The 20,769-nt window shown below is 40.6% G+C and overlaps 2 long non-coding RNA genes across 2 annotated transcripts; one reads left to right on the forward strand and one right to left on the reverse strand.

Moving 5' to 3' along the window:
* The first annotated feature begins 13,965 nt into the window (after positions 1-13,965).
* Positions 13,966-16,125, forward strand: LOC117450109 (uncharacterized). The gene is made up of 3 exons (XR_004552543.2): positions 13,966-14,416; positions 15,386-15,495; positions 16,036-16,125. It is a non-coding gene; the product is annotated as an uncharacterized lncRNA (long non-coding RNA).
* On the reverse strand, positions 15,848-17,976 carry LOC139434097 (uncharacterized). The gene is made up of 3 exons (XR_011643519.1): positions 17,871-17,976; positions 16,779-16,870; positions 15,848-16,390 (listed from the first exon to the last, which is right to left on the reverse strand). It is a non-coding gene; the product is annotated as an uncharacterized lncRNA (long non-coding RNA).
* Positions 17,977-20,769: the final 2,793 nt, after the last annotated feature.

Genomic DNA, 20,769 nt, shown 5'->3' on the forward strand with positions numbered 1-20,769 from the left:
CTAATAATAGTAATAGTATTAATAATTGTAAATGGCCATTGGTCACACATTGGTCAGTGTGTAGCACGCTACACACCGCCCCCCCCCCCCCCCCCCCTCTCCCTCACACGTGCAACTAAAGATGAACAAAGCGGCAGGTAAAAAGGAGTTCCTCGTGGAACTACTTCGAACTTACAAGTCCAAACGAAGTTAAATGCAAGCTCTGCGAAAAGACGTTGGTCTATCACAACTCAAGCTCAACAATGCGTTCGCATTTGAGTGCGAAGCACGCCAAAGAGGTTACAGAGAAAGACACAGCAGCCGGCCATTACCAACTTCACTTCAAGGCCACGTAGTTGTGATGACATGCTTGTGTGTTGTTTGTACTGTTTAACATGTTCCAGTAAAGAAAACAACGGAATTTTTTTTGTCTGAGGTTTTTTTTTTTTTCGTTTTTTTTTTCTCCCGCGGGGAGAAATAATCGATTTTGATCATGGTCAGTTTCTGGCAACCCTACTATCGATCGGCCGCCGATCGATATCGTCCGATGCTCACTCTCTGCCGATCGATCGGTGCTCTCTAAAAATGTTGATCGTGAGAGCCGATCGCATGACGTAAAATACGTAACACTTTTCTCTGTGCGCGGCAAACAAGCTCGCCAAAATGGCTTCAACAGTCTGACAGTATTTTAAGGTGTCCGGAAATGACAATACAATAGCAGTATGCAACGTGTGTGAAGCAGAAATCCTGCAGCTCCACCCGCTGTGATGGACCGGTGAGCGGAGCGAAACACACACTAAGAGTTAGACCTAACACACTTAGCCATTTTATCTACCTCTGGAACAAGCTAAACTAGTTAAACATATATTTATTATTCACTGTCGGGTCGCTCATTACTGGATCAGTGAGCTGCATGAGATACTGACAGGCTGTCAGGAGAGGAAAAGAGAGCGCTTCCGCTCATTTCACCCGTGTTATTATCCAAAGTTAATGTAAACTTGAATAATGTACTTCATTTGAATGTAATAATTATGTTGGTTGTGGTTTGTGGAAGCGCCAGTGAATGAGCCCCATTAACCGAGTGTAAACATTAGTGCTGGGGGGAAACGATTATTTTGAAAACGATTAATCGGGCAATTATTTGATCGATTAGTCGACTAATCTAACGATTATTTTTCTGTTGTTCAATTCATAAATAACGTAAAAAAAAAATTCACGATACTGTGTCTCAGGGGATCTTAATATTTAAGAACCTATTAATGTGTTATACCAGATTAACGGCAATAATCTCAGATAACTGACGATACAAACCATGTTTACCAAAACAAAACACAAGTCTCATAAGAAGCATCTAAATGACCCATGAGCGAAAAATGCTAACGGACATTGGCACAGAACTCAAGATAAAAGTACCCTTATTACTTATCGTAGCTGCACATACAATATATCCGATTAAAACTGAGACTCCACAGATTATGTGGGTATATAGTATCATCACTGAGTGATCCGGACTCGCGAGAGGGGAAGCAAATACAGTCATTACAACACGTACCTTTACAGAGCTTCTAGGGAGATCGTCTCACCACCGTAGCTGTCAATCTGATCAAAAGACGTGTTCAATGGCATTAAAATGAGAAAAAACGCGGCTGAATCGGTTAATCCAGTCGCTACAGCACTAGTAAACATCACTTTAAATGGAAGATCCCCATAGGCCCCGCCCACTCGATCGGATCGGCAATCGGTATCGGCAGATACTGATTCCGGCGATCGGCCCCAAAATTGGAGATCTGAGCATCCCTAACTACAAGCACAATATATATGCTAGGTATCAGAGCCTGGACAATCAGAGCCAATTTCTTAGATTACTGAATGTGCCACCTGACAACACAAGAGAATAATTAGAGCTCAAACGATTTGTCAATTAGTCAATGTATCCATTAGCCAAAGGACCTTAACCAAAAGTTCTGTTTTTAGTTTCTCAAATGTGAAGATTATCTGCTTTTTTCATCTTTCGAATTGTAACGGGCAGTTTTTTTTTTATTATTATTTTCAGGCATTTTATAGACAAAACAACTAAATAAGATGATTGAAATTATGATTATCCCTACTTACAACCCTAGTATGCACAATGTACAATCTAAATTAAATGTATAGTTAATCAAACTTAACTTGTATTTGTATATTTCATGGGCATTATTTTGAGCTTTCTTCTAAAGCTGTCCTGCAATTGCCACATAACCCCAAACACAATGTGATGGATTGACAGAGCCAGGATTAACTTTATGGCTGCCGAGAATGGCGACAGATATCTTGGACTACAAATGTCTCCACACATCACCAGGAGTGAGATCAGATTCATCTGAGGTTGTTTACAGCCTCCATGGGCACAAGGTGTATTAATAGCCCTGGCATTCGAGGTTAAAGACCAGACAAGCAAAATGGCAAAACATTAAGAGCCTGTAAATGTACAAAGACACTGGCCAAGGTCAATGAAGGCACTACCAGTTGGCCAAGCTATTAGGGTTTACACAAGTTGTGATGGACAGACCCAGATAGTCATTGTCCTTTAGCTACCGTCCTAAAGAAACTACTTTGAAAGGCAGAACATAAGCCATTTGAACTTCCCAGAAGCCTGCAACTTTAGGCCACATGAGGAAATTACACATTCTTTTGTTATTGTTGAGGATGCTCCAAGTCTCCTCAAATACACGTACACATATACAACATGAATGCTGCCTAGTGTGTAATGTTTTCCAGAGCGTGGCTAAACATGGTCCCCTGCCCACAAAAGAGCCACAGAGTATCGATGTGGTCGCAAGAGCTTCCCCTGCTGTGGTGGGCTTATTGGACGCATTAGGGTACAAGGCCTTCCCAGTTTCAATCACTGCTGACGGGACTGTGCTGTTGCCATAACGATCAGACAGGCCCTGGTGAGATGGTAAGGAAAGAGCAATGCTTGAAACAACATTGTGATTATCGAGGGTGACAAGGAAGGTTTACTGTGCCTTTTGGGCCCTTTAACAGCTAGAAAAACATCTTCTAAATTATATTAAACTGGCTTCTTAGGAGTTTTACATTACATTAGTGACAAATGTGTGGGTTATAATTGGCCCTCACTATACAAAAGAGGTTAATAAAATAAGATGTACTTTATTGATCCCAAGTTGGGGAAAAAAATGTTCCCCTTTAAAATACTTTATACTTTCACCTGTTCAGGCTTCTAAAGGTTTGTTTGTGAATGGCTCACTGGTATCATTGATTTGTTCATGCAACATTAAAATACACTTCTATTTGTTGTTATAACAATGATGTGTGTATTGGTAATTCTTGTATTTTGTCACGCAAATACAAATGATAGCTCAGTTTGAATAATTTCGGTCATAGGAAGAGTTAAAACCTTTGACCTTATCTGCATATCGGGTTTTAATTATGTCAGAGCAAAAAGGTAAACCCAAAAATTAGGTGTTAAAGCTAGTAACAACAAAAAAGTGTCAGTCGTTTTTTTAAGTAAATATAGTATTTTAGTCCAGTAAAACTTTACTAACTTCAAGATCAGCAATACAAAACTGGAAATGATCATCTCTTACATACAATGTCAGGCATATCTGTTGTATTAGATTGATCAATGATATATCTATGAAATAGTGTATTTTATTAAGTGGACAGCTGCTGCAGGGTCAAGAGTGTAAGGTCACTGGTGATCAATGTCTATAATAATTGAAAAATAACAGTAAACTGAGTCACCAACAGCCACAGACTTTTAATTTATCAGAGTGATGCAAAGTAAATACATGTAGGCACTATATTCGGCCCTGCCAATTTCTCTATAAAGTTAGCACCAATGACCAAAAGGTCAGATGTTTAGTGCAGTGAGGAGTCAGTTGAGCATTGAGCTAAATAAAGCTATGAGCTCAGCAAACACTGAGAAGACACATGCACATTGCAGGATGCCTTCTGTTCCAATGGGAGCACTGACATTATGATTAACCGAGCTAGATCTCATCACAGTGCGTTCAGATTTACGTGGCCACCTCAGCTGACTATTACTACTTTGACTGTACCCAAACTAACAAAGGTGTCTTTTCTCACTCGACTTGTGTAAACCCGTAAGACCAGTATTACATGTTGGTGACAATTTCACAATGAAGTAAATCTGCTCGCAGAGGAAAAAACGAAATCACACTCAGTGGCTGAAAGCCGTTTAGCCAACTGTGAGTTAGCACGATTTGCCTTTGATCCAAAGTGTGAAATAAATTACATGTAACTCAGCCTAGCATTTGGGTAAAACACCGTACACACGCTTTAAAGTGTATAACAGGTGTGATTTCCATAATCTCGGTGTATATCACAGACTAAACACTGATAACGCACTCGGTCTGGCATGCTAGTTAGTTAGCTTGCGGGCTAATAATACCTCAACAAACTCCAAACTAAGTCCGAGAGACGCCGAAAAAAGTCACTGTTTTATTACAACTCGAGGCTAAGTGGATAAAAAAGGAACTCCCCGCTAATTACGAAAAAGCCTCTGATTCAGCAAAGCGGCAGCGGGAAAATGCGAAATATGTAAAATATCCCAAAACTTCAGGCACACACGAAGCGAAGCAGCTGCATGAAAGTTGCAGCACACAACAAAGAAGTATCTGAGAGCGCACTCACCTCACAAAGGCTATCTTGCCCCGCTGTTACAGGCACAGACTCCTGCCCGTATACTCGAGTTTAAAAAGCACTTTTGCTTTGTGTATCGCCTTTATTTCCTTGGTAAAAATAACCGTGTTTGACAGAAAAAAAGGCGGAATGCCAAGTATGAGTTTGGTATGAAATCAACGCGCGGAGGAAAACGCACAGAGGCGTGGCGTCGAAACACGCGCACACGCAAAAGTTTTGTGGGTCCCAGCGCAAACTCCTCCCATGACACCGGACTCCTGCTGGAGGAGAAAATAGAATAGGGAAAGGTGGCTGTGCTGATTTTATTGTTCTGTTATTCTCACAACATACACGCCAAATACTGTGTCTGTAGGGTTCCCGAGGATTTCTGCTCCTGGAGTCCTGTTCTAGTTTGTAATGGTCTCCCCCCAGATAATTAGCTTTCACTGTAAAGACAGAGGTGGAAGAAGTACTCTTTTTTTTACTAGTAGAAGTATAAATACTACAGTGTCCTGCATACACAATCTTACTTGAGTAAAAGTACAAAAGTGTTGACATCAACATATACTTAAAGCATAAAAAGTCAAATGGTGTCTTATGTCCCATTTTAGATTCATGCTGCTCGATATATTAACCTATCATTGTATATCATAGTTTATTAGTTTATTTATATTTTGTATTAGCTTATAATGTGAATATGTAAAGTAGCGAGTAACTTATATATTGTTAAATACATTTAATAGAGTAAAAAGTACAATATTGGCTTCCAAAATGTAGTGGAGTAGAAGTATAAAGAATAAAGAGGCAACCTGTATACTTAGGTAAAGTACAAGTACCCCATCGTACTTAAGTACGGTACTTGAGTAAATGTATTTCAATACATTACACCAATGTATACGTGTAGAGGAAGAAGTAGACCACTAAAAAAAACTTAATTTACAAGTTAAAGTAGGCTAATGAATTCAAAAGTGATACTTCTAAAGTATTATCAGCAAATTGATCTTGAGGTATCAACAGTAAAAGTATTAATTATGCAGAGCCACACCTTCCAGAGAGTTGATTAATCATACCCCTATCAAATGTTATTTATGTTGTAAATTGTAAGCAATGTGTTGCCAATGTTTAATGATTTGTTTAGTGTTTTGCTTAGTTTGAGAGGAACTGGAACAAACACCTGTAAAATATGTTTAGTTAAAAATGCCAATTTAACTGACAATATATTTTCAAATATGCAGCACTCAAACACGATATCGACTGAAGTGATGAGGGTCTGGGTCTTGCTTATCACCTAATCTAGAGTACGGCTGTGAAGTGGTGTCAAAATGTAGCTTGCAGATCTTTGATTTTTTCAATTTGTGCTTTTGCATAGTCCTAATGAGTTATTAGATATAAAGGGTTAAATGAATTCTTATATAGTGATAGGAGACTGGCTGGACACATTTTATTGCTAGCAACTTGTGTACATGACTGACACTAATCTTGACTCTTCTGACCTATATGTTCACAACTCAAGTATTATTCAAATATATTCTATGCTAATGATATATTCTTCACATAAGAAGAAACCTTCATCGTTAATCCGCCTTAATGTCACATATCACACAATATTGTGAAACAAAACAACTCATGTTGGGACACAAGAGTAGAGGGGGGGGGGGCTGTCAAAGCTGCTAATGGATCTAAATAGACTTGGGTCAGCCTTTGTTAATGATTTACATCACCTAGAGTACATATTACTCTCCCATTACAAGGTAGAGTCATTAGAGGAAAGGCCCTGCTTATGCAGCAGACACTTAACAGGAATTCTATTGTAAAAGGAGATGTAATGGCCTCTGAATGAAATGTCATGAGACTGACAAAGTGTTGGACAAAGAGACTTAAATACTCTTATTCTCAACATGCCCCTCAACTGCTGACAATAAGCTCCTGTTTTAATGCTGCAGATTAAAGGCTGACATTTGAGGTGAATACATGTCCACTGGGAGGCAGTATGACCACACTCATTGGGCTTTTAGAGGCCTATAGGCAATAGCTGGTACTGATCATTAAAATTACATTTAGTGGCATAAAGCAAGATTTCTTTTTATATACGTTTATTCGTTTTACTGGTCGAGTGGGTTCATGAGATGAAAAAGGGCCATTTCAAATTATGGATAAATTTAAGATGATTCAGAACTTTAATATAAAGTTAAGTGATGTAGTTACACTGATAATATAGACTTTACCATTAACATGCCTCATAGGGAAATATACAGTAAATGACGGATTGCCCCACATCATTTGGATTTGGCTGTTCTCTTTTTGGCATGTACAAACATGTCTCTACCTCAACTTGTCTGAACAAGGTTTTCTCTCTCTTTCACTCTGAGGTCTGCGGCATCAGTGGAGATCAGGTAATTAGAGGTAGCCCATTTTCTTTCCCAGCTTCTAAAAGGGGATAGGAGAAGACAAAAAATGGAGTTTAACATTTGAAAACTGACAAAAATAATGGCTACATTACATCTGTGGATTGGCGTCGATTTCAAAGATGTCAACATCCCTTTTTTTTGTTATAATGCTGTTCAAAAGCAGAACATATGTGGGTTTCAATCTATGTCTTGGATCCGTCAATACTCTGGGCAGACTCTTGATTTCAGTGTCCAGACTGCTCTGGAAACAAAGTAAAAGACATTCAATCGTGATTCCAGTGCTCCATCTCTTCTTCATTCTTATTTTTCTTTTCTACTTCTGTGTTGTTGTCATCATCTCTTCCTGATTTTGTATTGATTATTTACCCATTGATCACTTAATGTTGCTTTAAGATTAAATCAGGATTGTCACAAACCCCTACACACATACACATAGACATGTTTGCAGTGCAAAGAGAATATATATCTATCCAGTCCAATACCTCCTTATATTTTACATAAATTACTGTTTTTATTCTTTCTTTTCCATTAATGTTTACTTGTCCTGTCTCCAGTGTTTTTACCTTTTGCATCAACAACTGTTTTCTTCTAACGCCTTTCTGTTAAATGTATCACGTTAAAAATACAATAAAATATATATAATAGAACTACCAGTTTTTTGTCCTCATTTATGTTGGTACAAAAAAAGAATCTGCCATTTACAAAATGCATTTACAAAAGTTTACCACTAGATGGGGCACACCTTCTTTAGAGTGAAACAGCAGATGAAACTTCAGGTGCAAATGCTCACGTTTTAATCAGAGCCAAAGACAGTTTATATATAACCAGAGCCAGTGAGCAGGTTTTATGTTGTGTTGTTAAAGTCTTTACTTTAAGCGTTTCATCTAGATAACCGACCTCTGTTACTGAACAAGGTCATAGCACTAATTACAGTTTACATATGGAGACTAGTTTAGGCAAGCTTGGTGTGATACAATTATCCATTTTCAGGTAGGCCCAGCCAGGGGCGGACTGGGACTACAAATCAGCCCGGGACTCTCGACCGGCCCACTTCGGTACCGCCGGCCCACCGCGGTGCTAGTGATTTACCGCAGAGGTAGGCATTAGGGGTAAAATGCCACTGGCATTATATTATCACTGGCCCCATCATTGTAACCGGGCCAGTGGTTACAATGATGGGGCCAGTGATAATATCGTCCAAAAAGAAATTGACTAATAATGAAGAAAATTAACACATGTTTCAATAGTAATGTGTGCACAAACTACATTACTACTTGTACTACAACATTTGAATAATCAGTTCTTCCTCATTTTCCTCAATTGTTCATATTTGGTTTATTAAAATAATGATATTGTGGTCATTGTTAAAAAACGTCTGCTATTATTATGAATATTACTATTTGTATAATGCGCTTTCTGCCTTCCTGTCATTAGGAGTTAGAAATGTAGAGTAGATTAGAACCTTCATTATCCTAAACTGCTGGGACATTTCGCCAATACCTTTATATTGTCTACTCTTCACTTACTTGTCAACATAGGTCGGCATTGATGTACAGATCCGACAGAAGACCTTGTTTATATTGGCATCATATTGAGAGGTGCAGTGACGCGTCCTAAAACCAGGAAGTAAGCTGCTGGTTCCCTCGACAAAAAGCAATAGGATTTCTCCACAGGGTTTTGGAAAATAGCTGGAAATAAGGTCTGTGGAAAACAAACCTGTTTGATAAATGCACGTTTTGTTCAGCCGGATAATCTACACATGTCTACTCTACTTTTATAATTTTCGAATCATAAATCTAATCGATAGATTATAAAAGGGTTTTAGGACGCGTCACTGCACCACTAGAAGCCCACACCATCGATCAAGCCTGCTTGCGCTGCGCTGCGCTCCGCAGCAAACAGCTGTTTGCTTTTCACCTAACAACGACAACCGACTCACGGAACGCTATGTTGTCGCGTTAATAAACAAAACAATTTAACTAAATTGCTAGTCAAAATACCAATACCACAGGACAATGATTTTAAAGCAATATTTTTAGTGGCCCGAGCGGGCAAGTGGAAAGTACGTTATGCTGGCCTAAATAGTGCTTCCGGGTCAGCGGGCCATTTATAATGCCAAGCCCTGCCGGTTACCGGCCGGCCCACATCGTCCAACCGGCCCACTTCAGTACCGGCCCATCGGGATTCGCCCCGAACGTCCCGATGGCCAGTCCACCCCTGGGCCCAGCCACATTTGATGTCATATTAAAGGTGGGGTAGGTAAGTTTCAGAAACCGGCTCGAGATACACTTTTTGTTATATTCCATGGAATGCTCTTAATATCCCGATAGCAATGAATATCTTAAGTGCTTTGACAAAAAATCCATAAAAAAAAATTCATCTGTAGAAGCCGTAATACTGTAAAAAGTACAACCAATCCGTTTAACGGATTGGATGGCCTACCTGCCTGTCAGCCTTCCATCGGGGCACAAACGTATCTCGTACCCTCATTGGTCATGTGCGCGTTCGTGTGTGTTGGAGGAGGGGCTCTATAAGGAAGTGGCAGATTTTCTCCGGTTGTGTATTTTCAAATTCTAGCGATCTCGAGCCGGTTTCTCAAACTTACCTACCCCACCTTTAAGTCATATTGGAATATTGGTTTCTGTCCATTTAAACGTAAAAGAGTCATAGGCCTATATATTACACTTTTTGCCCACATTCGGTAAAATCTAGAGAGCTAATGCTAGTAGTTTTGAGATAACCTTACTGCTACTAGTTTTTAGCTTATTTTACTGCTAGTAGTTTTAAGCTAACCATACTGCTAGTAGTTTTAGGCTAACCTTAAAGGTGGGGTAGGTACATTTGAGAAACCGGTTCGAGATCGCTAGAATTTGAAAATACACAACCGGAGAAAATCTGCCACTTCCTTATAGAGCCCCTCCTCCAACACACACGAACGCGCACATGACCAATGAGGGCACGAGATAAGTTTGTGCCCCGATGGAAGGCTGACAGGCAGGTAGGCCATCCACTTTAATACTGTAAAAAGTACAACCAATCCGTTTTAGCCGGTTTAGCTGGTTGTACTTTTTACAGTATTACGGCTTCTACAGAAGACATTTTTTAATGGATTTTTTGTCAAAGCACTTAAGATATTCATTGCTATCGGGATGTTAAGAGCATTCCATGGAATATAACAAAAACAATCTCGAGCCGGTTTCTGAAACTTACCTACCCCACCTTTAATGCTAGTAGTTTTTAGCTAACCTTACTGCAAGTAGTCTTTATGTGACGTTACTGTTAAAAGCTACTGCTAATAGCTTTTGGACAATAACTATTTAAAAACACAGCCACATCGTTTAGAGATATTTTTTGGGAAGTTGAAGATTAATATGTTTGTCCGAACCATGCACTAGCATTTTTTAAAGGCATATATATACAGGACTATGGTCAGGACTATAACATTGTGAGAGACAGCAAGCAAGCGCATTTCGTGGCATCTACAGACAGTGGCAAGTACTTCCGGCATCTGCCACAGATGCCACTAGTTTGCTGAGGCATCTGCCGCTGCTGAACGGGAATTGACACCAAATGCCGTATGGAGCTAATTTCCTGCCTAATGCCGGTGTAAGAGAAGGTTTACGGTAGCTGCCACTCGCCTTCCGTGGCAAATGCTGCTATTTAAACCCGTATTTATCGTGTAAAAAGTCGCTGTTTAGGCATGACTTTATCGAACTGATCTGTACACAGGACTGATGATCTGTACACAGGAGGACTGATGGTCCGATCTCTATTTTTCAAAAAAGAATGAAACATTATCATTTCTATTACATTTTACTTGGACAGCGTGGTTTGTTAAATAAATAAACGTGCTATTTTTATGATAATACTCAAGATATATTATAAGTAAATAAAGACAACTTATTGACATTAAGATCTATCATTGTAGGCTAACTAAGTAGGCTATATATACTCAAGTTAAGTACTGTAGCCTACTTGTGATTTAGAAATAGCCTACTTGTGCTTTAGTTGAGTATTTAAATTGTATGTTACTAACTTAGTACTTAGTTCTACCCCACTACAATTCAGTGGTGGTGTACTTTTACTCCACTACATTTATTTAATAGGCTACCTTTAGTTACTTACTACAGATTATGATTTATTATGAGAAATATAATCAAGTCTTAAATCAGACTTTAGTTACTCCTGGAGTAAATTCACAAGCTACCCTACAGTATAAATCATTAAAACTAGCTGCACCTTTACCAGCTTTGATAAGTCACTTTAATGATCACTAATTATAATGAAAACATGTAATATGTACTTTGTAGTGCCGAGAGACAGGGAGTCAGAGGCGGTGCAAGGAAGGTGCAAAAGGGTACTTTATTAGAGAGTTACTAAGGTCATGTTATCCGGTTACAGTCCGGGAAGAAGAGAGTGAAGTCAGGAGGGCACACAACATATATAGTACACATAACATGTCCGTGTGGGAACAATACCCCCAACTGTAGTTCCATGTATGAATTATGAACCAGTGTATTAATAGGTGGTCACCACACAAGCCCCCCCAGAATTCAAACATGGCAAAACAAATCCCTGCGTCCGTGGAGGAAGCACCACAGGGGCAGAGGAGGGTGGGGCCATGGAAGGGGCCACGAAAGGGGGCCGCAGGAGGTGTCGTGGCGAACCCAGTAGGAAAGAGCGCTGCCCGGCCGCAGGTGAAGACACAGGGGCGGCGGGCATGAAATCTCCGGAAGGACGGATTGGAATCCCAGGGAGGCAGGAGCTGTCACCCCGGGAGAAAGGAGTGCAACCCGGCCGCAGGCAGACGCACAACGGCGGCGGGCACGAAATCCTCGGCAGGCGTCCAGGTATCTCCGGAAGAGAGGAGCAGTCCCCCCGGGACGAAGGAGCGCAACCCGGCTGCAACCCGGCCGCAGCCAGACGCGCAGCCAGACGCGCAGCCAGACGCGCCGCCAGACGCGCAGCCAGACGCGCAGTCAGACGCGCAGTCAGACGCGCAGCCAGACGCGCAGCCAGACGCGCAGCCAGACGCGCAGCCAGACGCGCAGCCAGACGCGCAGCGGTGGCGGGCACAAAGTCCTCAGCAGGCGTTGAGGTATCCCCGGGAGGCAGGAGCAGCCACCCCGGGAGGAAGGAGAGCAACCCGGCCGCAGGCAGACGCGCAGCGGCGGCGGCCGGCACGAAGTCCTCAGCAGGTGTTGAGGTATCCCCGGGAAGCAGGAGAGCAACCGGCCACAGGCAAACGCACAGCGGCGGCGGGCACGAAATCCTCGGCAAGCCTTGAGGTATCCCCGGGAGGCAGGAGCAGTCTCCCCTGGAGGAAGGAGCCGTGGACAGATGAGAGGCCAGACAGGGTCCCGGAGCGCGCCACCCATGGGCCGATAGAGCATGGACTACGTCCGTAACTGTCGAGGCGAGACGGGGTCCAGGAGTGCGCCACCCAGGCGCAGATGAAAACGTGAGTGACGTCTGGATATCCCCGGAAGGCAGGAGAGGCCAGACAGGTTCCGGAGAGCGCGCCACCCACGGGCCGATGGCAGCATGGGCGACGTCCGAAACCGTCGAGGCGATACGGGGTCCAGGAGTGCGCCACCCAGGCGCCGATGAAAACGTGAGTGGCGTCTGGAACCGCTGTCGAGGTGGTGAAAAAGGTGAGAGTGTCCACATGAGGTCAACCGGCTGGTCGAAACCTCCTCTCCGGCACCGGAAAAAATTATTAACAGTCAGACGTTAACAGAAATATGTCGACAGCCGTTAACAGCTAGCCGTTAGCCACTAGCTGCTAGCCGTCGTTAGCCCCTCGTGGTTAGCCGCTAGTCGTCGTGCAGCCGCACGCCCCGAAGAAACAAGCCCACGAGGTAGCAATCGGTTTGCTGGTCGACCCAGCAGGTCGTGCATCGTCCCCTTGTTGGATGGAAGGCTGATGCGGGAATGGCGAGCAACGTCCCCAGCTCTTCTGCGGGGTGCGCACCGAGCCTCAGTCCGCGTGCCGGTGGCAGCCACGGACGATTCCAAAAAATCCCCGGCATTTCGAGAAAGAAACTTGAGTTCCTTTTGCCATATTCGGGTCCGTCCCGGAAACTTTTCGAGACTTGTCAGGGTCAGCAGTGTAGTGCCGAGAGATAAGGAGTCAGAGGCGGTGCAAGGAAGGTGCAAAAGGGTACTTTATTAGAGAGTAACTAAGGTCATGTTATCCGGTTGCAGTCCGGGAAGAAGAGAGTGAAGTCAGGAGGGCACACAACATATATAGTAAACACATAACATGTCCGTGTGGGAACAATACCTCCAACTGTAGTTCCATGTATGAATTATGAACCAGAGTATTAATAGGTGGTCACCACAACTTTAAGTATATTTTATGCTAATACTTTTGCGTTTTTACTTGAGTAACATTTTAATGCAGGACTTTTACTTGTAACAGAGTATTCCTACATCTAGGTAGGCTACTTCTACTTTTACTTAGAACCGCCAGCGGTCGCTGTATAGCCATACCTAAAACCGCCAACGGGTAAAATGTACCCGCTATTAGAATGCATTGATTTTCAAGGTACAATGTTATTTTATTTATCATACTAGAACACAGGGTTAACAGTGAGTGTTGCCACTACTCTCCGTTATGAAGGGCCGTGTAGGCCAAAATTCAAACGAATCTCACACACACACACTACTGAAAACATCTGGCCTTGCACACACACTACTGAAATCCTCTCACATTCACTACTGAACACCTCACACACACACTACTGAAAACATCTGGCCTTGCACACACACTACTGAAATCCTCTCACATTCACTACTGAACACCTCACACACACACTACTGAAAATTAAGCCTCACACACACACTACTGAAATCATCTCACGTTCACTACTGAACACCTCACACACACACTACTGAAAATTAAGCCTCACACACACACTACTGAAATCCTCTCACATTCACTACTGAACACCTCACACACACACTACTGAAAATTAAGCCTCACACACACACTACTGAAATCCTCTCACATTCACTACTGAAATCATCTCACGTTCACTACTGAACACCTCACACACACAATACTGAAAATTAACCTCACACACACACTCCTGAAAAACATTTTACTGAAAGGTTCTCAGTAGGGAATGTGCATGTGTTTCACCTATGTGTGTGTGAGGGGATTCTTGCTGTAACGGAAGTCATTCTAATGTAACGGATGTCATTCTAATGTAACGGAAGTTAGTGGTCTCTTTGCTAGCCCCGTTAGCTTCATTAGCTCCAGGCTGCTACTCCGAAGTGTTTGTTGTGTTGATGCCTGGTGGAGTATTCTTCATTGAAATATCGCACTTATCGTATGGCTCTGCGGTTCAAACAGACCGTCCATGAATGCAGTTTATTCGGTAAGTGAAATTCAAGCACTTTATTTCTTACTTGTCTTTTTATTCAGCTAACAAGCTAGACGAAGCTACATCTGTGCTAACGATGCTATCCGTAGCATACAAGTTAAAACATAATGGAGAAGTGTAACACATTAAGAAGGATTATACTGTAAAACATAAGGCTTCTCGGTGAGGTTGGTAAAATAAGGTCATGCTTGTACATTAGTTAGTTTGCTAGTTAGGTAACTGTATGCATTGTTATTGTTAATTTAAAATAGCTATGCTCAACGATGCAGACAGCTAGCGTCACATTAGTGTTGAAGAGCAGAGTACTGTATGAGATTAACCTCACTATAAGATCTGTGTATCTGAAAAATATGAATCTCACATTTCCAGTTGGTTCCAGAAATAACGTTAACGTAGATAGTGCAATATGGTTTGAAACTAGCTGGAAATAAGGTCTGTGGTTGAGACGCATTTAAGAGACAGGTCACGTTTTGTTCAGCCGGATAATATCCACATGTCTACCCTACTTTTATAATTTTCAAATCATAAATCTAGTTGCCAGAAGCAAAATGCTAACGGAACTGCAGCTGCTTCAACATCACGCCGATTTAAGATCCATATTCAAACATACAGATTATAAATGGTACAAGTTGAAGCGTTTGTTTGAACAGTTTGCAGGAACTTGCTTTCAAGCAGAACTTGAAAATGTACATACATAGCTGACGTTAATAATGCTAACTAGCGAGCTAGCTGTGTAGATCTGCTGCACTATTTACTACAGCCCGTCCCCAGCCGACTTTATAACAGTATTAAGTGAAAACCATTCAAAATATTTTATAGAATAAATCCGTTATCCAAATCCCATAAAAACACAAGACAACCAGCAATTAGACAATACCCTGTGTCGTATTTTTGTCGGATGAATGCAAGCTGATATTGTCACTTTTTAAAAAACCTAAATAAGGGTTGTTCCCTCTTTGTTAGGATAATACTACAGAGAATGGGCTCCGCGGAAGGTGACACCCTTGCAAACCAAAAAAGAGAAATACAAGTATTTGTATTCCCCCCGGTCTGCACGTTTTACGTTGCTTAAGGTAAGTGAACATGAAACTATTCAGCATAACTTTCAATAATAATCTACGGTATTTATTGAGTTTTGGGATATTACTTGCATACAAATCTATACATGCCTTAAGGTTTCTAAAACATACAATATGTGGTAAATTCAACAGTGGACCCAGCAAAGATTCACATTTGTGCACGATTTGCTATTGATTTGTTGCTGTTACTTAATTATACTTTTAATAAATTCAAGTCAAGCTTAGTTACATGTGATGGTAGCTATATGCTCTTACCTGTGTGCCTCCTCTGCAACCAGACTGTATTCAAACTCTTAAGTACCAGTTCTATCTACTTTAAACAATTAAAAAGACACAATCAACTACATTTATTGATATACCAATCTTTATTTTTGGGGCCTCTTCTTCTTTTAAATTAAACTTTCAGACATGAGATATTGAAATACAGTAATAGTTTTGTCTATTTAAAAAAGAATGAGCCATTCCTTACAGTTAACTTCATATTTCTTATTGTCTAAAGCATTTATGACACACATTTCCCCCTCATATTCGCAGTGTGGATCAATTGAGACAGCGTGCAGAGACTTTGGGAGAAACCTCAGCATGACGGATGTCCTGTCTGTGGGTTTGGCTGGAGAAGGTGGAGAGGTCTTTCTCTGGGATGAGGACGTGGCCTGATGGAGGAGGACCAGGTCTGATGAAGAAACCACCTAACTGCATCTGTGAGCCCATACTGGGCTCAGCTGCCACACACAAATGATGGTCCTCTTTGACTTTGTGTTCACAATAAAAGTGTAGTTTCTTAGTGAATGTCCTGTATTGGTCTTTAATCTGAAATCAGCTTTTCATTTTCTTCTTGCCCCTCTTGAGAAAACGGTGAGGCAGTTGTGTCCTTCAGGTATGTCCTTTCCTAACAGAAATGACAAACATATGACATTATTGCAGAGCAAGTGTGTTATTTATGAAACGTTTATTTAGCGGCTGTAGAAATAATGTATTTTTTAAATGTTAATTTATTTTTTTAATTCATCACTTTGTACTACAAAGATAATCAGATTATGAATGAACAGTCTGCAGTTAATCAACATTAAAATATCTTATTAAATAATATTCAACTGCTCGGTTGTCTCACTGCAAGAACCACTTTTACCACGTCTTTTACAGACAATATGTAGAGACAAATGGTAGCAATTCTCACATTGTAAAATAATAATTGCCTTAAATACATTGAAATGTGAAAGCTGATTATAGTTGTTACTTTATCTATTTAAACCAGAACGTTTCTCGATTCCTTGTACCTTTGAGTCCATGCTGAAGTTCACTGATGTTAGGAATAGGTCTGTCTCTCGTGGTCAGCATCCTCTGGTCTGTCTGCCGCATCACCTGGAAACTTTAAACAAACAGATATATGTAAAGTAACAATGTGTTGGTCACAGACTTTTTTACATGCAAATGTCATGTGATAATCTTTTTGTTATCCTTAAAGAAAGTGCTGGATATCAAAGCCCTTACTGTATCTTATCAGTTGGATTGTGTATTGTATAGTTGTGGTCCTTTTTATTTTAGAATCGTTTTTCATGAGACAGTCAATTTAAATATTTGTCCTATGCCATATTCACATTCATTTGTAACACACACGTAAGGGTAAAAGACAAACATCTTCAACAAATGTAATGCAATGAATAAGCTTCATTGTCACAGAAGCACACATAACGTGATATCTAATATTTAAACAAATCATTTCCTTGTCCCTAAAGCATTGACTGAGCTATTTTTCGTCCTCAAATGCAGGCATTAAGTTACATGTTCACGTTCTGCTGCCACAATAAGTCGGTTTCTCCAGTGTAATGATAATAAAATGCTAAGTAAGTATTGGTAATAATATTAATAAAAACAACAACGTTTGGGTTCGTTCGTTTAATATGATGAACGTTAACCAGTAAGCTTCAATAATCAACTCCAGCTAGTTTCAAACCATATTGCAATATCTACGTCAACGTTATTTCTGGAACCAACTGGAAATGTGAGATTCATATTTTTCAGATACACAGATCTTATAGTGAGGTTAATCTCATACAGTACTCTGCTCTTCAACACTAATGTGACGCTAGCTGTCTGCATCGTCGAGCATAGCTATTTTAAATTAACAATAACAATGCATACAGTTACCTAACTAGCAAACTAACTAATGTACAAGCATGACCTTATTTTACCAAACTCACTGAGAAGCCTTATGTTTTACAGTATAATCCTTCTTAATGTGTTACACTTCTCCATTATGTTTTAACTTGTATGCTACGGATAGCATCGTTAGCACAGATGTAGCTTCGTCTCGCTTGTTAGCTGAATAAAAAGACAAGTAAGAAATAAAGTGCTTGAATTTCACTTACCGAATAAACTGCATTCGTGGACGGTCTGTTTGAACCGCAGAGCCATACGATAAGTGTGATATTTCAATGAAGAATACTCCACCAGGCATCAACACAACAACCACTTCGGAGTAGCAGCCTGGAGCTAATGAAGCTAACGGGGCTAGCAAAGAGACCACTGACTTCCGTTACATTAGCATGACTTCCGTTACAGCAAGAATCCCCTCACACACACACATAGGTGAAACACATGCACATTCCCTACTGAGAACCTTTCAGTAAAATGTTTTTCAGGAGTGTGTGTGTGAGGTTAATTTTCAGTATTGTGTGTGTGAGGTGTTCAGTAGTGAACGTGAGATGATTTCAGTAGTGAATGTGAGAGGATTTCAGTAGTGTGTGTGTGAGGCTTAATTTTCAGTAGTGTGTGTGTGAGGTGTTCAGTAGTGAATGTGAGAGGATTTCAGTAGTGTGTGTGTGAGGCTTAATTTTCAGTAGTGTGTGTGTGAGGTGTTCAGTAGTGAATGTGAGAGGATTTCAGTAGTGTGTGTGTGAGGCTTAATTTTCAGTAGTGTGTGTGTGAGGTGTTCAGTAGTGAATGTGAGAGGATTTCAGTAGTGTGTGTGGAAGGCCAGATGTGTTCAGTAGTGTGTGTGTGAGGTGTTCAGTAGTGAACGTGAGAGTATTTCAGTAGTGTGTGTGCAAGGCCAGATGTTTTCAGTAGTGTGTGTGCGAGGTGAGTTTGAATTTTGGCCTACACGGCCCCTCATACTCCGTGGCATGTGCCTTGGCATTTGCAGGTAGTGGCAGGTACTTCCGGCACAGATGCCACTACTTGCTGAGGCATCTGCGGCAGATGTCACTAGTTTGCCGAGGCATCTGCCGCTGCTGAACGGGAATTGCCACTTGATGCCGGTGTAAGAGAAGATTTACGGTAGCTGCCACTCGCCTTCCGTGGCAAATGCTGCTGTTTAAACCCGTATTTGCAGATGCCACTACTCCGTGGTATCTGTGGCAGGTACTTCCGTCATCTGCCACAGATGCCACTACTTGCTTGCTAATATTTCGTAATCTTAAATGCAGTTTCTAAAGTTGAAACCCTACAAGCACTGCAAAGCTGGCAAGGGGAGATGTATGAGGATGACTCACCATACGAGCTCTTCACCATTGCATTTGACCAAAGAAAGAACTACGAAACGTTCTGCCAAGAACTGGTTACAGTCAAGCATTACAAATTGTTCGCCAGTTTCAAAACACAATAAGGGTTGGATAAAAAAACATGAATTGTGTCTTGCTTTTTTACTATACTGTCATGATTGTCTAAACAGAATAACATGGTTTGTTTAGATTCACTGATATCAATATCAAATAAGAATCACCTGAAGCATTTAAATAAAAACGTTTAATCAGAATTAAAATATTAAACAACAAAACAGATACAATGACATTAATCTGTTTATTAACAACGAAGATAATACAAATTAAGTACATATGCCTACATTTAAAATAACACATTTATACATGTACAATCAAATATAACTGTCCTTTGCCTCATATATAAAGTAGCCTATACACCTTAGCATCTCACTAGCAGTGGCAACTGCAATCAGTTACAGCTGCCCAAAGCCTGTAGCCAAGTCTAATAACACCAGTGTACACGACGTTGCTGTGTCAATACAGATATGTATTTGTTAATTATTTGTCTTTACTAATAGGCTAATAATACACCTGGTTTATTGTAGCAAGCAGTGAAGCGACACTTGCCAAGGGCTTGCGTTGCAACCCTCACTCGCCAATATTTCCTTTTTATTACAATATATTTTTAGTAGCCTACTATCATACATATAGCACATTTGTTTATTTTAGCAAACCACGTTCTCCAAGTAAAATTGAATATCAATTATAATTTATAATCTTTTTGAAAAATAGAGATCTCACATCAGTAATGTGTTCAATAAAGTCATGCCTAAACAGCGACATTTTACAAGATAAATACGGGTTTAAACAGCAGCATTTGCCACGGAAGCGAGTGGCAGCTACCGTAAACCTTCTCTTACTCTGGCATCTTGTGGCAACTCCCGTTCAGCAGTGGCAGATGCCTCGGCAAGTATAGTGGCATCTGTGGCAGATGCCGGAAGTACTTGCCACAGATGCCACGAAGTAGTGGCATCTGTGGCAGATGCCGGAAGTATTTGCCACTGCCTGCAGATGCCACGAAATGAGCCATTGTTCATGAAAACACATTTTCATGATTTTTATATTATTTAAACAGCTTAAAATACACATGTCTCAAGGGGTATTTACTTGCCAGCCTTTGGATCATTTTTTGAATTACTGATACAGTAAGTTATTGCTTACTATTGTTGCTATTCTTTAGCAACACTAGAACACAAATGATATTGGGCCTCTCATACATGACATTAAACTCCTTGATCCACTGAAACGGCATTTTATATGAGACGTCAAAGTCATCACATAGGCCTACCTGAGCAATGCCTTTACAGTATTTTAGCTCATAAACTAACAATCGGGACATATTGGCTGATGCCAGGAAATGTGAAAAAAAAGAAATGTACGTACATTTTGGAAGAGCATTGGAAACATGGTTCAAATTATTTTAAGGTTAATGGAGTGATAAATCATGAAATATTATGTAATTCATTTTTGATTAACTGGAAAGTGAATCCTTCATTTGTCATGTAGTCAGCTCAATCAATAGAGCATTAGGGTTAATTCAATCTAGTTTAGAGAAAAACATTTTAAAAGGATGAGTCTACTTTTACTGTAAACCATCTCAACATTACATTATTAAAACCCCTGTGCATCAAGTTGCTGTAAGTAAATAAATAACAGTGTTCATATGCGTGTACTTATGAAACTGAGGGCCCACTTAGCTTTATCTTTTAAAATAATGTAAATATTT

This window comes from Pseudochaenichthys georgianus, chromosome 7, assembly GCF_902827115.2.
Source record: "Pseudochaenichthys georgianus chromosome 7, fPseGeo1.2, whole genome shotgun sequence".
In the NCBI taxonomy this organism is placed as follows: Eukaryota; Metazoa; Chordata; class Actinopteri; order Perciformes; family Channichthyidae; genus Pseudochaenichthys; species Pseudochaenichthys georgianus.